The sequence below is a fragment of the Cimex lectularius genome, unplaced genomic scaffold (assembly GCF_000648675.2).
Source record: "Cimex lectularius strain Harlan isolate CLEC.00 unplaced genomic scaffold, Clec_2.1 scaffold82, whole genome shotgun sequence".
Lineage (NCBI taxonomy): Eukaryota > Metazoa > Arthropoda > Insecta > Hemiptera > Cimicidae > Cimex > Cimex lectularius.
In genome coordinates this window covers 249,309-268,492 of record NW_019392695.1, presented here as the reverse complement: position 1 = coordinate 268,492, position 19,184 = coordinate 249,309, and the positions used below count along the sequence as shown (strand labels likewise).

The 19,184-nt window shown below is 37.2% G+C and overlaps 1 protein-coding gene across 3 annotated transcripts in view; it reads right to left on the bottom strand.

Annotated features, from left to right (window-relative positions):
• The window catches only part of LOC106664108, a 126,639-nt gene that overhangs the window by 40,561 nt on the left and 66,894 nt on the right, over nucleotides 1-19,184 (bottom strand). For 2 of the 3 annotated variants that reach the window (XR_001340136.2, XM_014389528.2), the window contains exon 2: nucleotides 17,646-17,697. The gene's annotated coding sequence lies outside the window, so the exon portion shown is untranslated. Of the gene's footprint in view, nucleotides 1-197; nucleotides 279-17,645; nucleotides 17,698-19,184 lie in introns of all 3 variants that reach the window. The other variant, XM_014389529.2, reaches the window with a different exon arrangement.

Here is a 19,184-nt window from a genome sequence, read left to right as displayed (position 1 = left end):
TGCTCCTTAGTTATATTGACCGAACAATCAAGGACAATGGGACGCTTCCAGAAAAACCATCGACGTCCCTGGCACAGGTTGGAACGGTTCGAACGATCCATGAAACGCTTGACGAGCCAAGGCACCTCAAAATCGACCGAGTGTTTGCCTAGCAACGGTCAATTTTCTGTAAACCTTATCGGAGCATGAAGACTAACCTCAGATCGACCATCCGTGAACTCTGGGTGTATGGATCCTTTTGGGGAAGATTTGATACGTTTGCATAAGATGATACACACCTAAAAAAAAAGAAAAGACAATATTAACCATCATGACTTATCATCAGAAATACAATATTCTAACAAAAGAATAGCATACAATGTCTTTCTCAAAATTTTAATATAAGCTGGCACATTTCACACGACATAGTAACATTTTATAGCTCTATGAATTTACTATTAGTGCCTCTTTAAAGTCAGTTTATGATAATATATGTAATTTTTCTATTTTCACAAATAGAAAGTTACAAGGAACTTGTGAAGCCCCTCCTAAGTTATTGCAAGAAAGTAGGCGAGGACATACATTAAAATAATTGTTCTTTTGTTTGTGCAAGGGAAATTTGCAAAGCTGTCGGCTCCGGGATACGTGATAGATGGAGCACAGTTGCCTCCAACTGCAGGATCTCGATCAAAAAAGACGACGTGCAAGATGAGTGTTAAATTGCCAAGATAATTGATCCACGTGCCTGCCAAAGGTAAGGTACTTAGGCGACAATATCGCAAGGCGAAATACGAAAAGACTTACTGGTTCAAACCTTCCTAACCTAAAGAGTTATTGTTAACTAAATCGGTAGATTTCGTCGATACGAGCACACTTGTCTCTATACAGCGATTGTCAACTTAATAATATTTTTATGAAAAAAACTTATCAAAGCCATTTTACAGGAGTGAATTTGATTTAAAAAAGTATTTTAGTTATACTAGGCGGTTTTCGATCATTTTACCCTACTGTTCTCGCTTTTCTCGCCAATAGGTTTGGTTTTTCTCTAACTTCATCATGGGGATTCAGTCAGTAGTTGCTAATAAAAAAGCACCTGCAGGCCACAAGAAGCAACCCTTTTGATAATATTAGGCATTAAAATTCTTAAAGTTTAATGAATTTATACATAAAGTACATAAATATGGTTTAAAATAGAAGAATATTTATCCCCCTTTCTAACCTAGGGACACAAAATTTAGCAATTTTGTTTAAGGTTATCCCGTGAGTTTAGGGCGGAAGAAATGTTGCTCTTAATTTGTTCTGCTCGTATGTTGGTAACACTGATTTGTTTGACTCCATCTTGGAATCTTGCCTCCAACGGCTTTTCACCGCTAAGGGGTAAGTTAAAAGGTCCCTTTGTAATTATTTTTTAGGCATATCTTCATGTTTTACTTATTATACATATATAAATCACTAGAACACTATTTTTTATGTGGGCTGCAGTTTTTAAACGTTAACGAGAAATCCATGAATTCAGGGCTGGTCGTTCCAAAAGTATTGTTCAATGTGGTTGGCAACATTGAAGTTTTTGGCGCCAATTCTCCATCTTGGAATCTTTATTCAATCTTCACCTCCAGTGGGGAAACTTCTTTTATAAAAATATTGTTTTAGTATATATTCATGTTTTACATATTCTGTACAAACTTCATTTTTTAGTGTTGGCTGAAATTAAAGGTTATCGAGAAATTTGGTGAGTTTAGTTGCAGTGTTTCTATCAATGTTGAGTTTTATTTTTATTATTATTCTTTTTTTTTTGAGCTTTAGGTAATGCCTATCAGTCATGCGTCGAGGGTGTTCCTGATGTAGTTAGATGTTACTTAATAAATAACGAATAAATAATTTAAATAAATAAATGTATAGAATAAATAATAAATTAATTAAATAAATAGTAAATACACTGATAAAAAAATAGTTGTCAAAATATCCGTATATATCTATGTACATAATGACAAGGAATTTGCACTTTTTATTACGACAGCCTAAGCGCTCTAACGGCCCTGGTGAACCAAAGCTTACTTAAAGACCCTAAGTGTCAAGACACTACTGTTTGACCTAAGGAACAAAAGCAAGGATGTATGTTTGATGTGGGTCAAAGGACACAGCGGCAATAAATATAACGAAGAGGTCGAAAAAATAGCAAAAAGCGCAACTTAATCCGGGGCATTGTATCCATATATATGTATATGTTATATCATATATAACTACGACGGACATAGGGAGCCATTTGGCGAAGTACACTAGAAGACAATGATATCAAGCGGACCACGAAATTAGTGAATTTAATGATTAAAAAATGAAGTATACTTCACTAAAAGCTCTCCGTGGCCATTTCATTTGTCGTCGAGAATCCAACCCGATTACACGACATTTGAAAAATGGCAAAAAGGAGGGAAAATTCAAAAGGTGCGGTTGAGATAGGAAGTTGATGTGGATCGAGGTCACGTTAGCTCAAGTGGTAGAGTAGCGGTGTATCAAGCCGAAGATCGTGGGTTCGAATCCCGCTCGTGCCATTGACTTTTTTTACCTCGACTAAAAACCTTAATTAATTGTAATTCTCGATAAATTGAAGAAAGCATTTTCTTCGTTAATTTGTGTAAAAAGCGAATTAACTTTTCCTGACCCTGCTGAGTAATTAAATTATTATAACCTCGACTCTCGTTATTCATCCCCCTTCAAATCTCAATACAAAAATCTCACATTTTTTATTTTACCTCGATTTGAAGCTCGATGAAAGCTTGAAGGAAAGGCAGGCTGACGCCCATAAAATAAACCCATCTTCATTATTTTCATCATTGATTTGGTCTGGCAGACACATTTCGCCATTTTCGTTTGGTCGAGGATTTGCCTCAAATGCGAATCATATTGTCCTCACCCTGCTTATAACCTTGACCCTCGTTGTTCATCTTGTTCATCACCCTTCAAACCCCAGCAGTACAATCTCATAATTTATATTTTAGCTCGATTTGTTGTTTGAACAGTATATTATTCCGTTGTTGTTTTTGAAAAAAAAAAGAAAAGAAATGTCTCGTATTCGTTATGCCAATGCAAGGCATAATAACAAATCTCATGGCCTAGGAACAATCTATTCTTAAAAATTTAAATCTCTCCTGCAACGATTTAACTTGCAAACGAACATATTCTACAAGCTGTATACATCATTTATTATTACCATTTCTTGGTTGAAATCGATTTGTCACAGGTCCTAATTCAGCCCAAAACAAAAACGCAGACATGGTCTAGAAACAAAAATCTCCCAAGAAGGCATTTAACAGCAATCAACAGACTACGACTGGACCACAATTGCCTTCCACCCCACCTACACCGATTAAAAATTATAGACACCCCATTCTGCTCCTGTCATAACCAAACTACTGAAGACGCAACCCACATGTTGCTGGCAAGTCCCAAAACCGTGGTAGACAGAGAAATCCTTTTGGAGAGGATAGGCAAACATGGGATAAATCTACCAACAAGAGCAGTTGATATATTAAGGAAAGTATAAAAAAAAAATTAATAAAAGAGACATGCCGAAAGCAATAATTGGTAACGACATAATAATATGGCAAAATAAAAAAAATGTTTTTATAAACAATGTTATGTTGGTAACAATGAATTGTTTTGACGCCAATATAAAATCTCCATTCTCCATCATGGCTCTTCTCCAGTGGAGAAGGTTATTTTGTAAGATTTTATGTACATCTTCGTGTTCTAAATATATTATACAAATCATCATTATATGAATTTTTGTTGCCAATCTAAAATCATGGTGGAATCTTCATCACCTGAGGTAAGGTTCTTTTATAATTATTTATATATTCTTATATATTATTTATGATTGATATTAAAAAGTAAAATACACAATTAATATTTAACAGATGCTTATCTTTTTATTTTTAACAGTTTCTCGCGAACGTTTTATTTTATGAAACGTCTGGAATTTTAGTTGGATGATTTTATCCAGGGCGGCATTTCTCTTCAATGATTCACCTGTTTTTGGAACGAGACGTGGCATGCAAAAAGGGAAAAAATCAAAGGTCTGCCTTTCTTCGCATAACAAACATATTTAAGGAATGATACGTGGAATTCGTCGGGCTGCGTATCACACGGCGGATAACAAATCAATTAGATCAAGTAGCGTTGGGCGCTTAAAAGCCGAGCTTGATTCGACCCAGGCGGAAAAAAAAGGACCCGGCTACCGGACTTGAAATCGGTCACTCGACAGTCCGAGGGCGGTTAATGAGGGTTTTTAACAATTTTAAAATGTTATTTTCAGTTTTATTACCTCATTTTACTAGTAATTGATGGGGTTTTTCTCGGCGACGGTACGGAGGCATCCTTTGATATCCAATCTGACCTGGTCCTAAATTACACGCAGTCCTTAACCGAAGGGTACAGGTCCCGGCCCGTCCAATTACCAGATGTAACACATGATTTGATTTTTTTATAGCCCATCTCGTTTAGGGTCATCAATCAGAGTTTTTATTCATCTTTTGGTACCTTGTTCCGTTCAAATTATGGCGTGTGAAATCCAAACGTAGATAGTCGAAGAAATAAACATTCAGACAGGCTTAAAAAGTCCGAGGTGTGCGGAACTGACAGCGCGGCGCGAGCTCCCGAAGCGTGAAATGTCACGAAATGCAAAGTGAAAAAATTCGAACGGGAACGTTTTAAATGGAAAACGTTCGGTGGATTACGATTTTAATAGTAGTACAGTAGAACTTGAACTTACCATGCAAACGGAAAAAGTAAAAGGCTCATGTCAAACATGTGTAAGTTCATTCGCGTTTCTTCAGTGCAAGATTTGCGAAAGCACTGAGGGGTATGAAGAATGAAGAACTCAGCGGGATTCCGTTTTAAGGTCCGTCAACTATTCCTGAATTCCGAGGAACAAATTTTGATAAAAGAAGGCATAAAAATTGAATCAATCTAACATAAAAAAATGTGTATCAGCACATCTTAAACTTTCCACTTGAGAAACAAATTTCTAACAATGCCGAAACGCATTCTGTTGTCAAACCAACAGAATTATCTTTTATGTGTATCTCCATGTTCTAAATATTATATACAATTCATCAGAACACCTTTTTTTTTTAGTTTGGGCTGAAATGATTAAAGTTAACGAGAAATCTAAGTCTTAAAGTGGTGGTATGGTATGGTGGAAAAGGATGCTAGGAAGGGGGTTTGTATAGCGGGGCACAGTGTTGCTCCTACGATGTTTTGGCTAGTGCGTTGGTGAAACTGAATTTTTTGGCGCCAATCGAATATCTCCATCTTGGAATCTTCATTCTCCACCATAGTTCTTCACCTCCATTGGGAAGCTGCTTTTATAAAATTGTTTTTTATGTACGACTTCATATGCTAACTAAATACAATACCAAATCATTAGAACATCACTTTTTTAATGTAGGCTGAAATTATCAAAGGTTATCCAGAAATGCCGTGAGTTTAAAGTATATGCAGTTATTCTTACAGGTTTCTATAAGCATTGTGTTGGTCACACTGAATTTTTGGGGAGTCAATCGTAAATCTCCATACTCCAACGTAGGTCTTCACGACCAGTGGGGAAGCTTCTTTTATAAATTTTTATGTATAACTTCAGGATCTAAATATTCTATACACATCATCAAAATACCATATTTTTAGTGCGGGCTTAAATTAATAAAATTTAAAGAGAACTCCAGTGTTGTTCTTACAATTTTATTGCGAATGTGTTGGCAACACTGAATTTTCGGGCGCGGGTCGAATACCCATGTTGGAATGTTCTTTCTCCAACACAGCTCTTCACCTCCAGTGGGGAAACTTCTTTTATAAAATTATTATTGTTATCTGTAACTTCAGTTTCTAAATATTTTATCAAATCAGCACAACTCCATTTTTTTAGTGCAGGCTAAATTTATTAATGGTTAGAAGAAATCCCTTGAGTTTGGAGCATTCGGAGTAGTCTTATTGACTATTATTACACATTCCTCATAGCGTCAATTGTATTTTTGTACGTAAAACTACTAAAAAAAAATTTAAAAAATTCTCGAAAGGGATTTGTAACCATTGCGTAATATTTATCTCATTTCCGCGTCGCGAGGCAACACCAAGTCGAAAAGGTTTTAATTTACAAGAAAGGATAAAATGAGATTTCACCAATCTCAAGCACGCCCCAGTCTCTTTGGAGTCATTGTTCATCAGTAGAATGTAAACCAGCGCGAATAGAAGGATCCAAAATATTATACATTATGAAAAACCTATTCTACTTTCCTTTTTCTCGAAAAGTTTTTGTGGCTTGTTTAGCAAATATCGTGTATTTAAACAGTACAGTAGATATTGCTGCAGACTGTGGCCAGCGAACTGGACAATTATTCCCGCGCCAATCAATATGGCTTACATTGTAAACCCTCGGAGACAATGAGATAGTTAAGCAGGTTTAAAGCTCATAAATAATATGGTACCGAGGACGGCTGCACACGTGTTCCACCTCTAATGGTTTTTACATGCATTTAAAGATCTTTTACACCGATTGTCGCTGCTATAAATTTTGAAAAATAATGGTTGTAAAATCGCTGTTTTACCAAATGAGCAAATAGCAAAAAAAATTAGAATTAACAATTACATGCTATTCAAGTGAAATCCACTAGGACTTTGCTAAATTACATTTTAATTATAATAGTTCTCAATTGTCACCATGTATTTCACACGCCATGTCTAAATTGTCGTGAGATCCCGAAGGCATTTCGATCTAGATGGAACCTGTGAAAAACAACTTGAAAGGTTACAATTTTTTAATTAAGGTGGCGAATTTGATGAAAATATTTTGCAATATAGAATTGGATAGAAGAATAAGTGTATTATTTTCGTAAATTATACACTATTTTCGAGACAAGGCATAATTTACGAAAAGAATTTATATTTGCATTATGATCCGCTACACTATGTTCAAATATCTGATCTAGATGGCACGTCTATCTAGACGTCACCAGTGACACAAAACTGAATAGGTTAAAATTTGTTGCGTAGTGAGCAGTGAATTGATTGAAAATATTTTGCAATAGAGAATTGAAAAGAAGAATGAATGTATTTTTTTGTAAATTACATTCCACTTTCATGTCAAAGCATGATTTACGAAAAGGATTCACATTTGCATTATGATCCGCTACACTATGTCCAAATATCTGATCTAGATGGCATGTCTATCTAGACGGCACCAGTGACACAAAACTGAATAGGTTAAAATTTGTTGCTTAGTGAGCAGTGAATTGATTGAAAATATTTTGCAATAGAGATTTGAAAAGAAGAATAAATGTATTTTTTTGTAAATTACATTCCACTTCATGTCAAAGCATGATTTACGAAAAGGATTCATATTTGCATTATGATCCGCTACACTATGTCCAAATATCTGATCTAGATGGCACGTCTATCTAGACGGCATCAGTGACACAAAACTGAATGGGTTAAAATTTGTTGCGTTTGTAAATTACGTTCCACTTTCATGTCAAAGCATGATTTACGAAAAGGATTCATATTTTGCATAATGTTCAGAACACACCTGGTCAAATTCGTCGTGAGATCTAGGAGTCGATCTAGAGCTCATCGGTGACAAACAACTGAGTACGTTATTAAGCAAATTAAACTATAATTTTAGTATTAATTAACTATTTATATTGAAGTGCAATAAACGGCCTTATTGAGAGGAGGTTACGTGGCGGCTAGAAATTGCCGTGAGATATAGAAGAAATGACGATCTAGACGGTCCTTGACATTCAATTCAGCCGCAGACTTGGAGCAAAGATTATTAGGTTTCAGTTAAAACAAAAATCGCTTAAAAAACTGTCAGTAAAGTAATTGAATTAAATTAAGTCCAGCCTTGCTGAAATGAGCTCCATACCCCAGCCGGCGATTTATTATTAAATTTTTTCACTTTCCCATCTCGCTGAATTAAATATAATTCGGAGAAAGCCATTCGTGAGGATGGCAATTTCGCTCCTCCCGGTGAATCAGAAAAAATTAAGTTTTATGAAAGTAAAAACTGATTTGATACCTAATCCACCCGGATGAATTTTGTCACAAGTCTCAAATAAGAAATTTTTTGTAGTTGTACAACGATCAAGCACGCACTCAACCTTGGGAAAACAATAAGGATTAAGGCTTTTCGACCGAGAATGATTTAAGGTTTGATTTAACCTTCGTATCAAATAAATACTCATACACATACGAGAACCGGCTTTTACTCCCGACCGTTATTGACGTCGACTTTCAAGTCACTGCCCCCCCCCCCGACGCGACGATCGGCATAACTGTGATCGTTGCTCCACTGTGACAATTTACCTTGATCCTTTCATAAAGAGTCTTCAAACGGCATGCATTTTTCACCCCCACTGGGATGATTATCTCAGGTGATTGACAGCTTTAACTGTCCCCAGAATGGGATTCGCCGCCTTAAGACGGGAGTTTTATTCCTTTCCTTAGATCCTGATGTTTATTTAAAAAAAAGAAAAAAAAAGCTAAGACCAAAAAGTGACAATACTTTCCTTAGCGTCGACTGAAGATGTCGTGAATGAGAAGGACGAACGGCAATGGTAGGACGTAAATCAGCAATTACCGAACCGTTGACAACACTTTTACGATTTAGAAAATAATCTGAGGATTTTTGTCTGGTTCTCGGTTTGTCTCTTGGTTTAACTTCCTCCGCATCGTTAGATGCCCATAACGCCTCTGTCGATCCGATTCCGGCTATAATTGCAAGGCTATCGAGTCAGATTTGACGGAGATTTACGACCTAACGGTCCCTTATACGAGACGATAAGATACAAGTCAGAAAAAAGTCATTATCCACACACGTGTCTGATCTCGCATATATATTATTTATTTACAGCTTTATTTGGATGTATATGCGCCTGAACGCAAAACAGTGTCAAGAGGTGCATGAAAATGGAAATTGCACGCAAGTTTTCACATCTATCGGGATAGGTCAACGGTACACCTTCGTAAGATAAGTGCATATATGACCTGTGATTTCATAAGGCAGGGTGAGAAGATTAAATTTATGCATCACAGTGGCAATGGCTACAGCCCAATCAGCTAATTTAGAGATGGCATTAAGACAAGCCTCGAAGAAGCAGTACGCAAAGTACATTCCTGTGGTCCTCCAGGCATGCACTCGAGATAGCTTTACCCAGCTTGATACTTCTATCAAAAATCGTATCTTTATCATATCGCCTTGTAATTTTGGTGAGCTGTGGTGTTTTAGTAATTTCGTGGGATAAGTAGATATTAAATTAGTGTGTTGCTAAATTTAACTTTTTATTAAAATGTGCGGTGATTAGTGACCGTTAGTCGATGATTATTCAGGAATCGTGAGATGCGGTCTGGTGTGATGTAGGTTTCAGAAAAACATTTTCTTTATCGTGCCAACGTTTCGATCTTTATTGAGATCATCTTCAGGGCCTGGGATTTACAATGTTTAAATTTAACAAATACATAGTAGGATGTGGAAAAAAGTGAATTTATACATTTTTTTCATTGTATAAATTCACTTTCCCCCCCCGCATTTCACGATTTCTGAATTATCATTTTATCAAAGGTTACGGGAAAACTCAGGGCTTTAGGACGAACGCAGGTTGTCTCTAAAGCTTTTCCGCCTGTATGCTGGCAACACTGAATTGTTCGGCGCCAATCTAGAAATCTCGAATCTCCATCTTGAAATACATCAAAGACCGGATCTTTATGATATTGCCTTATATTTTTGGTGAGGGGTTGAATTTTAGCAATTTCTTGACAAAAGTAGATAACATTAGAGTGTTCTCAAATTTAGCAATTTATTACGGTTTAGCCGTAAATCTCGTCGCTTTAGTGTCATCCCTAAAATGTTTCCGCCTGTATGTTGGCAGCACTGAACTTTCTCGCGCCAATCCAGAAATTTCCATCTTGGAAGCTTCAGTCTCCATCTTGAAATGTAGCCATCAAAGATGGTTCTTTATGATGTCTTATATTTCTGGCGAGGAGTTGAATTTTAGCAATTTCAATTTTTTATACTAGAGTATTGCCAATTATAGAAATTTATTAAACGTTAGCTGGAACTTTAGGGCGCAGCTTTGTCCATAAACAGTTTCGCCAGTTGGTATAACTGAATTTTTTACCGCCAATCTAGAAATCTCCATCTTGGAATGCAGCTATCGAATATCTCTTTGTTTTTTATATTTTGTTGTTGAGGATTTCTCAAAACTCGATATTATTATTATAAGATGTTCCCTGATGATGAATTGGCCTTATAAACATATGAATAAGAGTATACTTGTATTTTCTAATCGGCTTTCATCTAACGTGAATCACATTACACTTTCTGCTTCATTCATTTCTACGGTATTCGAAATATTAGATTTTTTTCTCTAAATATGCACCATCATCACAGTTTTGTGAGAAATATTTTACCTCCAAAGTAGAGCCATCGCGTGAAGATAATTATCGAACGGAGGTCGATTTTTAAAAATTCCTGAACGTCGCCTTCGATCCACCTTTGACTCTTCAAAATGAACGTTTTTCAAAACTGAACCAATGATTTATACTGTCAACTGTTGCTTATGCATAGGGATTTTGCGTACTATTTACTAACCTAGTTCTATTCATCCGGCCCAAGGTAATTATTCTCATCCCCTCTTAGCTTCGTAGGTGTAATTAAGGCTTAATTATGTAATCAGGAAGAGCATAGGCCATTTTTGTCCCAGAACAGTTTAATATCGATGTAAGACAAAAGGGTACCGTTTAACCACAGGACCCACTTTCTAGGGTTTTATTATTAATTTGTAATGTCCTTGTTCTTGAAAACATAAAATATTTCTGTATAAAATATTCAATGGAATTCTATTTACCTGCTTCTGGGTCCAACGGGTTTCTTTTTATTACTGTTACTTAATAGGAACCCGGACCGTGGTCTGCTGCAATTCCAATAAATCTGTTCACACCCTGGTTTTCAATAACCAACATAGTTAAGTCGGCCCAATTTAACGGTTATTAAAATAAAAGTTTATTTTTTTTATCCAGGATAATCATAAATTGGACGGAAAAAACGATTATCCCGAGGATTAACCCGTTGGCTCATTTTAACAGAAATTGTCTGTAAATGGTTTTAGCATGTAATTTCAGGACTTTCCTGATCGAAAGTGACTCGTCTGCCGGTTTTCGAAGTGAGTTCGGGGTCAGACGTGTTTCGGCTTGGGCCATCTTTGATGAAAGAAGGTCTGTTTTCCCTTTTGAATAGTGTCCGGTAGAATGAGAAAATAAACTCCTGCTCAAAATTAACGCACCACCTTAATTTTTAAACAGAAATTCTTTTTAGAGAAATCCAGCTAAATCTCTTCATGTTTATTCTCTTTTTTATGCTTCACAATCCCACAAAAGTAAACAAGAATTGTTTACAATCGTGTTAATCCGCTTTGAAATGGATTTGGTAAGATACACAAGAGTTTCCTCCTGGTTTATTCCTCAGTTTCACTGNATTTGTGTTTGAACTTAAATGAAAATTTTTGACCTTTTCAGTCTTTTTTATGGAATATTTTTTAATAAAGTTTACCGTCCTTTTCTGCTTTTCATTTTCATTTGTAATGTTTTATTATTAATAACCTACAATACTAAAAATAAAAATAACGTTCAAAAAACACCTGAGAAAAACATATGGTGAAATATTGAAGTGGTGCGTTAATTTTGAGCAGGAGTTTATCTCGAAAGATTATTTTAAATTTTGAGAAGGTTGAGAAACTAGTTTGTTACGAAAGCCTTGCGCCGATCGATCATCCAATCCATGTTTGCTTCAAAAGTTGACTCCATTATTTCTCTACAGCTTTATGTAATTTATAGTGTTTCTGGCAAACAGGTCTAGTAATGCAATGGAAGTATAAATCCTAACTGGCAATCCTTTTCCCGCATAAAGATCGGGGGTTTAGTTGCGAGGTGATCTCGATTAAGACGAGTATGATAAATTGTATATAAGACTTGGGCAGTACGGTCAGGATGGGTTAAAGGTTGGTGTGGAACCTTTCGACGCCAGATTGTTCACCTCAGACAAAAGTAATGTTGAGATTATATGTACAGGGAGCCTAGTGACATAGTAAGGAGCTAATTCGTTTTAAGACTTTTGCTTGGATTCGCTGGATATTGCATGAACCCACAGTTCTCGGTCCTAAAATTCTTTATAATGGTCCACGGTTTGTCTTAAGTCCTGTTTGGGGCTTCCACCTCTAGGTCCTAAGTATCTGACTTGAGTGGAAATCGGTAGCTCTTTGTTGTTGATGTACAGTGAAAGACGGTATAATAATCTAGTTTTTTTTTTGGGAATCGAACCCACGACCGCGGCGTGAGAGTCTCTCATGCTAACCACTCGGCTACCGCGGTCCCCGAAATAATCTAGTTAACAATAACTGTTACGTTAGGACAGTTTGATCTAGTAAGTACTTTATAGTGCTTCGCCTAAGTACCTTAATTATGGCAGGTGGGTAGATCAAGTGTCAAAATTAGGTAATAAAGGAGAGTCCTTGACGCCGAGATATTCATCTTTTAGTGTAAGACAGGGTAGCAGTATACTAGTAAGACTAGTCAGCCTTGGATTTAGTATAATGGTTGGGGAGCGTCCGTGGCCGCAACGATGAGGCGTTGACTCGGCGCTCATCGCTGTAAGGCAGAGCTTTCCAAATTTTTTAGCCGGCGGACCACTGTCACGGAACAAAATCCAGGGCGGACCCCTCTTAAATTTGATAGTTATAGTATGTAGTAAATTAAAGTTTTAATAATTAGTCAGTCCATTCCTAATTTGGTCATGGAGGGGATATCACTAAGATAACAAACGTTATATTGACATAATTAACTTTTATTAAAGAATTAATGAGAAGAGTGAGGTTGAGGCACAATTGGATATGTTGGATTTAATTTTTGGTAGCTGGAGGCGGATGTCGGTTTCAGCATCTAGACAGCTTCAGTATTTAATCCTTTTTAAAAAGATAGTTCCTACTCATAGTAAGTTGTTTTGCAACGATCCGGATTTCGAGCCCACATCCAGTGTCAATAATGAAATGTTTAGGAAACGATCGTCTAAATTACCTTACCTATTTTACTTGCGTGTGCAAAAATAGACATAGGATAAATAAATAAAAATTTAAAAATTTCGTTTTCAATACTCATTGTTGTTAGTTTTTAAATTTTATTTATTCATTATACTTTATTTTTGTAATTATTAATTACCCTGCTGTAAGGTCCCGGGTTCGAATCCAGCGGTCCTGCATTAGAACCCGACGTGCTCACAAATGGGCTTTTTTGTCAAAAACACCGAAATCACGAGGGTTCATATAACCTCGTAAAAGAATAAATAAAAAAAGTAGAAAGCAGATATCTTTCAGTGTCAACGCACTAATTTGCAATTCACAATATTTATCTGTCTGTAGACAAAAGAGCCTTGACCTATATCCATCAGGGTTATTCAAACCATATTAACACACTATTCCGGTTACCTGTCGAAAGTTTGGTGAAATTCGCGTCAATGCACATTACGCCCAAAATAGTGGATTGAATAATTAAGCCGGGTCAAGTTGATGTTTTGAGATGTTAGTTCCTGTAGGTTTTGAGTAGAAATAGCGAATAGCAATGGACGGGATGCAATTAAAGGCGATCAGTTCGGAAGGTCGCATTCTTTGTTGTTCTCCCTCTTGAGTAACCTTCTCCACGAGCCAGATGGAACTGCGAAGAGCTGGATCCATCAATTATTTGTAGCCACGGATGGCTTATTCTGTTTTGTCTCCTCGAATGTTATTAACCCACCTCATCTGTGAAAAACGAAATTAATCATCCGTCGGTACTAGGTGACAATATTGACCCACATAATCCTTTGTTTAATGAAAAACGAAATGCAACGCAGGCGAAAAGCTTCGGGTGTCATTGTACGGATGTCGAAAGCAAACAATTATTGACGATAAAGTCACATTGCACAATTCCAAAGGAAAAGAAAAAGCGAAACGTGACGTAGAAACGGCGGTAGAAACACGTTTTTTCACTACATTCAAACGAGAGGGATTAAAGGAAAATATCTGGGCGTGTAAGGTACAGAGACAAGTTAAATAAGGAATGTCATTCCCTTATATAACCTCTCTGCTACTCATTTGCTGTTTGGTCGCATTGTGTCAAATCTTTATCACCTCATGAAAGTAAATAAGGTATTCTGACTGTGCTTATAGCCATAGCAAAGAAAATTTATTTTTACACAAGCTTTAATAGTGTCTAATTAATGAAGTAACCTACGGTTTGACAACTCGTTAAGCACCTCATACAAAACCTCCCTTCTAACAACCTTAGCTATACTTCGAAACCTTTCCCTGAAGAGCATAGTTTATTTAACAACCATAAATGCCATCCTAGGTACACTTCAACTCTGATGGGAAAAGCTCACCAACGTCCCAACCAAATATCCTCTTGCAGGTCCGAAACTTTTCTTCTTGTGATGCCCTACAATCGTCTAAAACCATTCGACAAGTTTCAGAGTTGTTGATACCATTTCCTTGGCTCTAGAGGAAAAGAGGTTTCTTAGGTCCTTGGATGGGGCCTAGGATTTTGATAGTGTCTGGCACTTAGTTAAGTAACCTTATAAACAATATAACCTAACATTAACCGCAACTATATTTCTAAACGTTCCTTAGAAGGCCATAGTTTATTTAACAGCAATATACGTCATCCTAGGTACACATAAATTCTGATGGAAAAAGCTCACCAACCTTCCAGCCATATATCATCCTCCTGCAGACCCATAACCCTTCATCCTTTGATGTCCTAAAATGATATAAAACCATTCGGCAAGCTTTTACAATCAAAAATTCAGATTTGTTGACACCATTTCCTCCGCTCCAGAGGACGAAGTGGCTTGAGTGGTTGTAGCTCAGGGGTTTCAGAGGGTCCGTCTCCCAAGCATATGATGATTCCTATCTGTCCTGCAACGAGTACGCAGATATCAGACTGATGCAAAACAGCGTCCCGCAAGGGAGTATTCTTAGTCTCATCATACTAATAGTGGTGATTTTCCTACACATTCCATCATGGATGGTTGCAGTTTTGTCTTTTATTAAGCGACTTCCAAAAACACCTTGAGTTTTCGAAGCATCTAATTTTAATTCAAATTCCTTAGGCGAATTGTCAAAACTAATTAACTAACCTCACTATCTACATCGTTATGTCAACATTTCTTTTGTCTAAGGTGATCCGATCCCATGTCCAAAAGTTCAACATCCTGTTTTCGATCCTTCCTAGTCCAACTGCCCAAGTTTTGCCTAAATTTTCTTTTCTGTAAGACCTTGCCCTAAACCTCGAGACTTCTCCCCTTAATATTTCTTGAGTGTCAGTGTTCCCTGGTTTATTCTAACACTTTCTTCCCAAAGTTCCTAAATTCGCTCAATCTGTCCCAGGAAGTATTAAAGGAAAATCGAAAACTCCTTTTTTTAATCCACTACAGCGCCAGGTTTCCTCCGGATGTAGTTTCGGCTGTCGGGCGATCAAAGAGATTCGAAATGTCAAAATTGGTTCGACTCCCGCCCAAATAATCCGTTCCCAAGACGGAAACGCTTGGTAATCTTTCAGACCGTTGTCGCGCTCAGCTGAAAGTCGACCGTGTCAAGGTCCGGCGTATTTTCCACCTGATGCGGGCGACACGGAAAAATCGACCGGTATGACAATTTAAGCAAAAAAGAGAGACTTCCTGATCGAATAAACATGACAGTACAAAATAAAAGACAGTATTGTTTTATAGGCGATTTATAATATTTAAGTTCATGGTGGTGATTGCGCGCGCTCTCGAGCAGAAAAATGATCAGACACGTCCAGAAAGCAATTTTTCTTTAATTAGTCTATTTACGGAAATGAACTCAATCTATTCAACCCTAGGGTAACAAACCATTACATTTTATTACACACCGCGTATAATGGAATATTGCGATGTTCGTAAATTAAATGTTATCTTTGTAAAGATCTAAAAAATATAAATCGAAATTTCCAACTTATAATTTTCAGAATGTAATTTGAAATCTGATCGTTTCTGTAAGCTCACTGGATTTTAAATTAAATGATTTGTTTAACTTTAAGTTGAGATAAAAGATCAGAAGTTCATGTACAAAGAAAAAACATTTATTTAACGTGACCTGTTCGTAACCCTAACCCTACTTAACCTAACCATCCCTAACCTAACTTAACCCAATTCATGCCAGCAAAAACATTTCGTGCTATTTCGGCTACCAACGGCTTTGGACGTTACTACAGACGATGTAGTTGTCTTTAGTTCGGCCTCGCTGTTCTAGTAGATAGCCCTACCTAACCAAACCTAACCGAACCTGACCCATCCCTAGCCTAACTTTATATACACTAGCCCTTGTCTTCCCCCCCCCCCGACACCACTATGCTTAACCTCCGACTACTTTATAACTTACTAGACTATATAGACATTTATATTCCCTTGAACGATGGTTTAAAAAAAGCAACTCCAAAAAAATAACCTTCACCCTACCTCTAAACTATTATATCAATTTATTATAACCTCAACTATGATTTTTATTACCTACGATACAGTTGCGCCACCTGGCTGTCCGAGTAGATAACCCAACTTAACCTAACCTTACCCGTCCCTAAATTTAACCAACACCCGGGTAACGCGAAAATGGTCACGCAAAAAATCGACCAATATTGGTGTATGTCGCAATCTCCACGTTTGTTAAGAGCTGATCGTTATGCTTAAGGCTTTTATCAAATCACACCACTTTGTTAAAGCCTTCCGTGTGTATTCTTCAGCAGAAAACACCTTCACCCTATATTAAATCAATTATAACTTTTCCCCTTCCTTCGTAGGGTGAGGTCACAGCACTTTACTTCTAATACATCAACAAAATACTCATAACTTATTTTTGGTTTTGGTGCTCCATTTACAAACTTTTTGGCGATCCAACTGCAGTGTTTACTACCGACGGTGCGGTAGCCTTTAGTGCTTATGTCCGGAAATAACCTTACCTAACTTAACCCGCCTCTTCTTTATGGTTTAACCTAATGACTAACAATCTTTTATGCACTCCGAAACAGCATTGGATTTTACATCCGATGAGGTCGCCTTTAGTGCCGCCTGAGTAGATAACCCTTATTAACCTAACTCAACCTTAGTCGTCAGTAACTTTCTGTCCAATTGGCCGATCTTTCCCCCAGTTTTGTTTGCATCAGGCCTGATGTGAGTTTAGGCGAGATTTTATTGATTTACCCTTTCCATGGTTGTCGGAGCAGCAGGAGTCCTAAATTTGATAAGAAGTGTCCATGTCGAAAAAAAAAACTCGCTTTAAATTCGGCAGAGGTTAAAACTTTATAATTAGGTCGTCGTTCTGAGACTGGGACATAAACGGGACTGCACTTCCGGTGAATAGTAATTAATCATCGTTCGGTCGATAGACACGTGTCGTTCTTAAAACCGTGGGGTTCTAAAAATTGAGGTGGATTAACAGATGGACCATTCACGACACTTCGAACAAATTTCAAACTGGGAAAAAAAATTGTCTTGGGTCATATATTATCGACATTTTGATTAATAATGACACGCATACCAGAGCGATGAAATGGTTCGTTTTTGAAAAGAGCCTTACCTCAAGGACGGGGAAGTGCAACAATGCCTCCGGCGACTGTCCTCGTCTTCACCTGCAATTAAAAAGATACGAATGAATCATCAGGGTTGTTACCTCAACAAATTATACATACATCATCGGCCTTCAATAGTGAATAACACGAAAAATCATAGGTAAAGGTATGAAAAGTGAAAAGACAGATGAATAAGAAAAAAATGAGACCGGAAGGTCAGCTTGCAACCGGATTCATGTAATACCGTTGATCATGTCTATTAGAAACAACCGACCTATTGAAGAAAACAAATACCTCTGATAAATTATTAACGGTACTCTCGAAATCAGAAAATACTTTATGCATTATACTTTTTGTTCTCAAAACAGGAAGAGGTCAACAAAACAAATTGCCAAACCAACAGAAAAACATACAACTGATAAGCGGATCTGAGATAGTGAGGTGTTAATGAAAAGTGCTTTGCAAATCTGGACATGAAATATCTTAGTTCTTAACTGAAAACTTTCAAACGAAATTGAAATTCCACGCAAGAAGATCAGTTTTCTAGTCCTGTCATACCTTTTGTTATCACCCCAAGTGATTTGCCGAATTTATATTCTTATTATTTTTTAATTAATTTTTTTTGCAAAGAGCGAGATAAAAAGGGAGGGAAGGAAAGAGAAACAGTGATATGTTGGTAAACAGAGAGTGACTAGTAGACTAGGAGAGAGAGAGAGAGAGAGAAATATTTGGAGAGACAGATAGAGATGAGATACGCTCGATAAGGGAGAAAGAGAGAAAAAAGAAAGAGAAAGTAAGAGAGAAGTAGGAGAGATGAGTACGGCACATGAAGAAGAAAAATAAATATATGGAGTGAGGGAGGAAAGGAGAGGGAGGGAGAGAGAGAGAGAGAGAGAGAGAGAGAGAGAGAGAGAGAGAGAGAGAGAGAGAGAGAGAGAGAGAGANGAAAAAACGAAGATAAAAGGAAAGATACCAAGATAGTAGGATAGATAAATAGATCGATGGATAGATAGGAACATAGGTAGATAGAGAGAAATAGGAAAAGGGTTGAAAATTCAGAAAACAGGGATACGAGGTAGAGAGAGAGAGAGAGCGAGAGAGAGAGAGAGAGAGAGAGCGAGAGAGAGAGAGGGGGGGAGAGAGAGTGAGAGAGAGAGGGGTGAGAGGAAGAGAGAGAAAGAAGATGTCAGATTGGTCTTAAATTTAACCAAAGTTTGATACCATTCGTAAGTCCCTTTCTTCTTTATTTTTATGCTCGCTTATTACGTTCAAGTTTTTATATCCGTTCGCCGTAAATTTCCTCAATATGAAAATATGATTACAACTGTGGGCGAGATGGACAAAATCCCGATTGGTGTTCGTTGAAAAGTGGACGGACGATGCCAGTCAAGCCCTAAATGATACTTGAAAACAGACTTAGCGCCCGTGTGGATCCTTAAAGCTCGAAATTGGGAAGTGGTTGTTTTTTTATCTATTACCCACGAACCTCTTAAGAACCAGGTCTATCCAGACGTAGATATACAAACAGTCAACCCCAAAAGAACTCA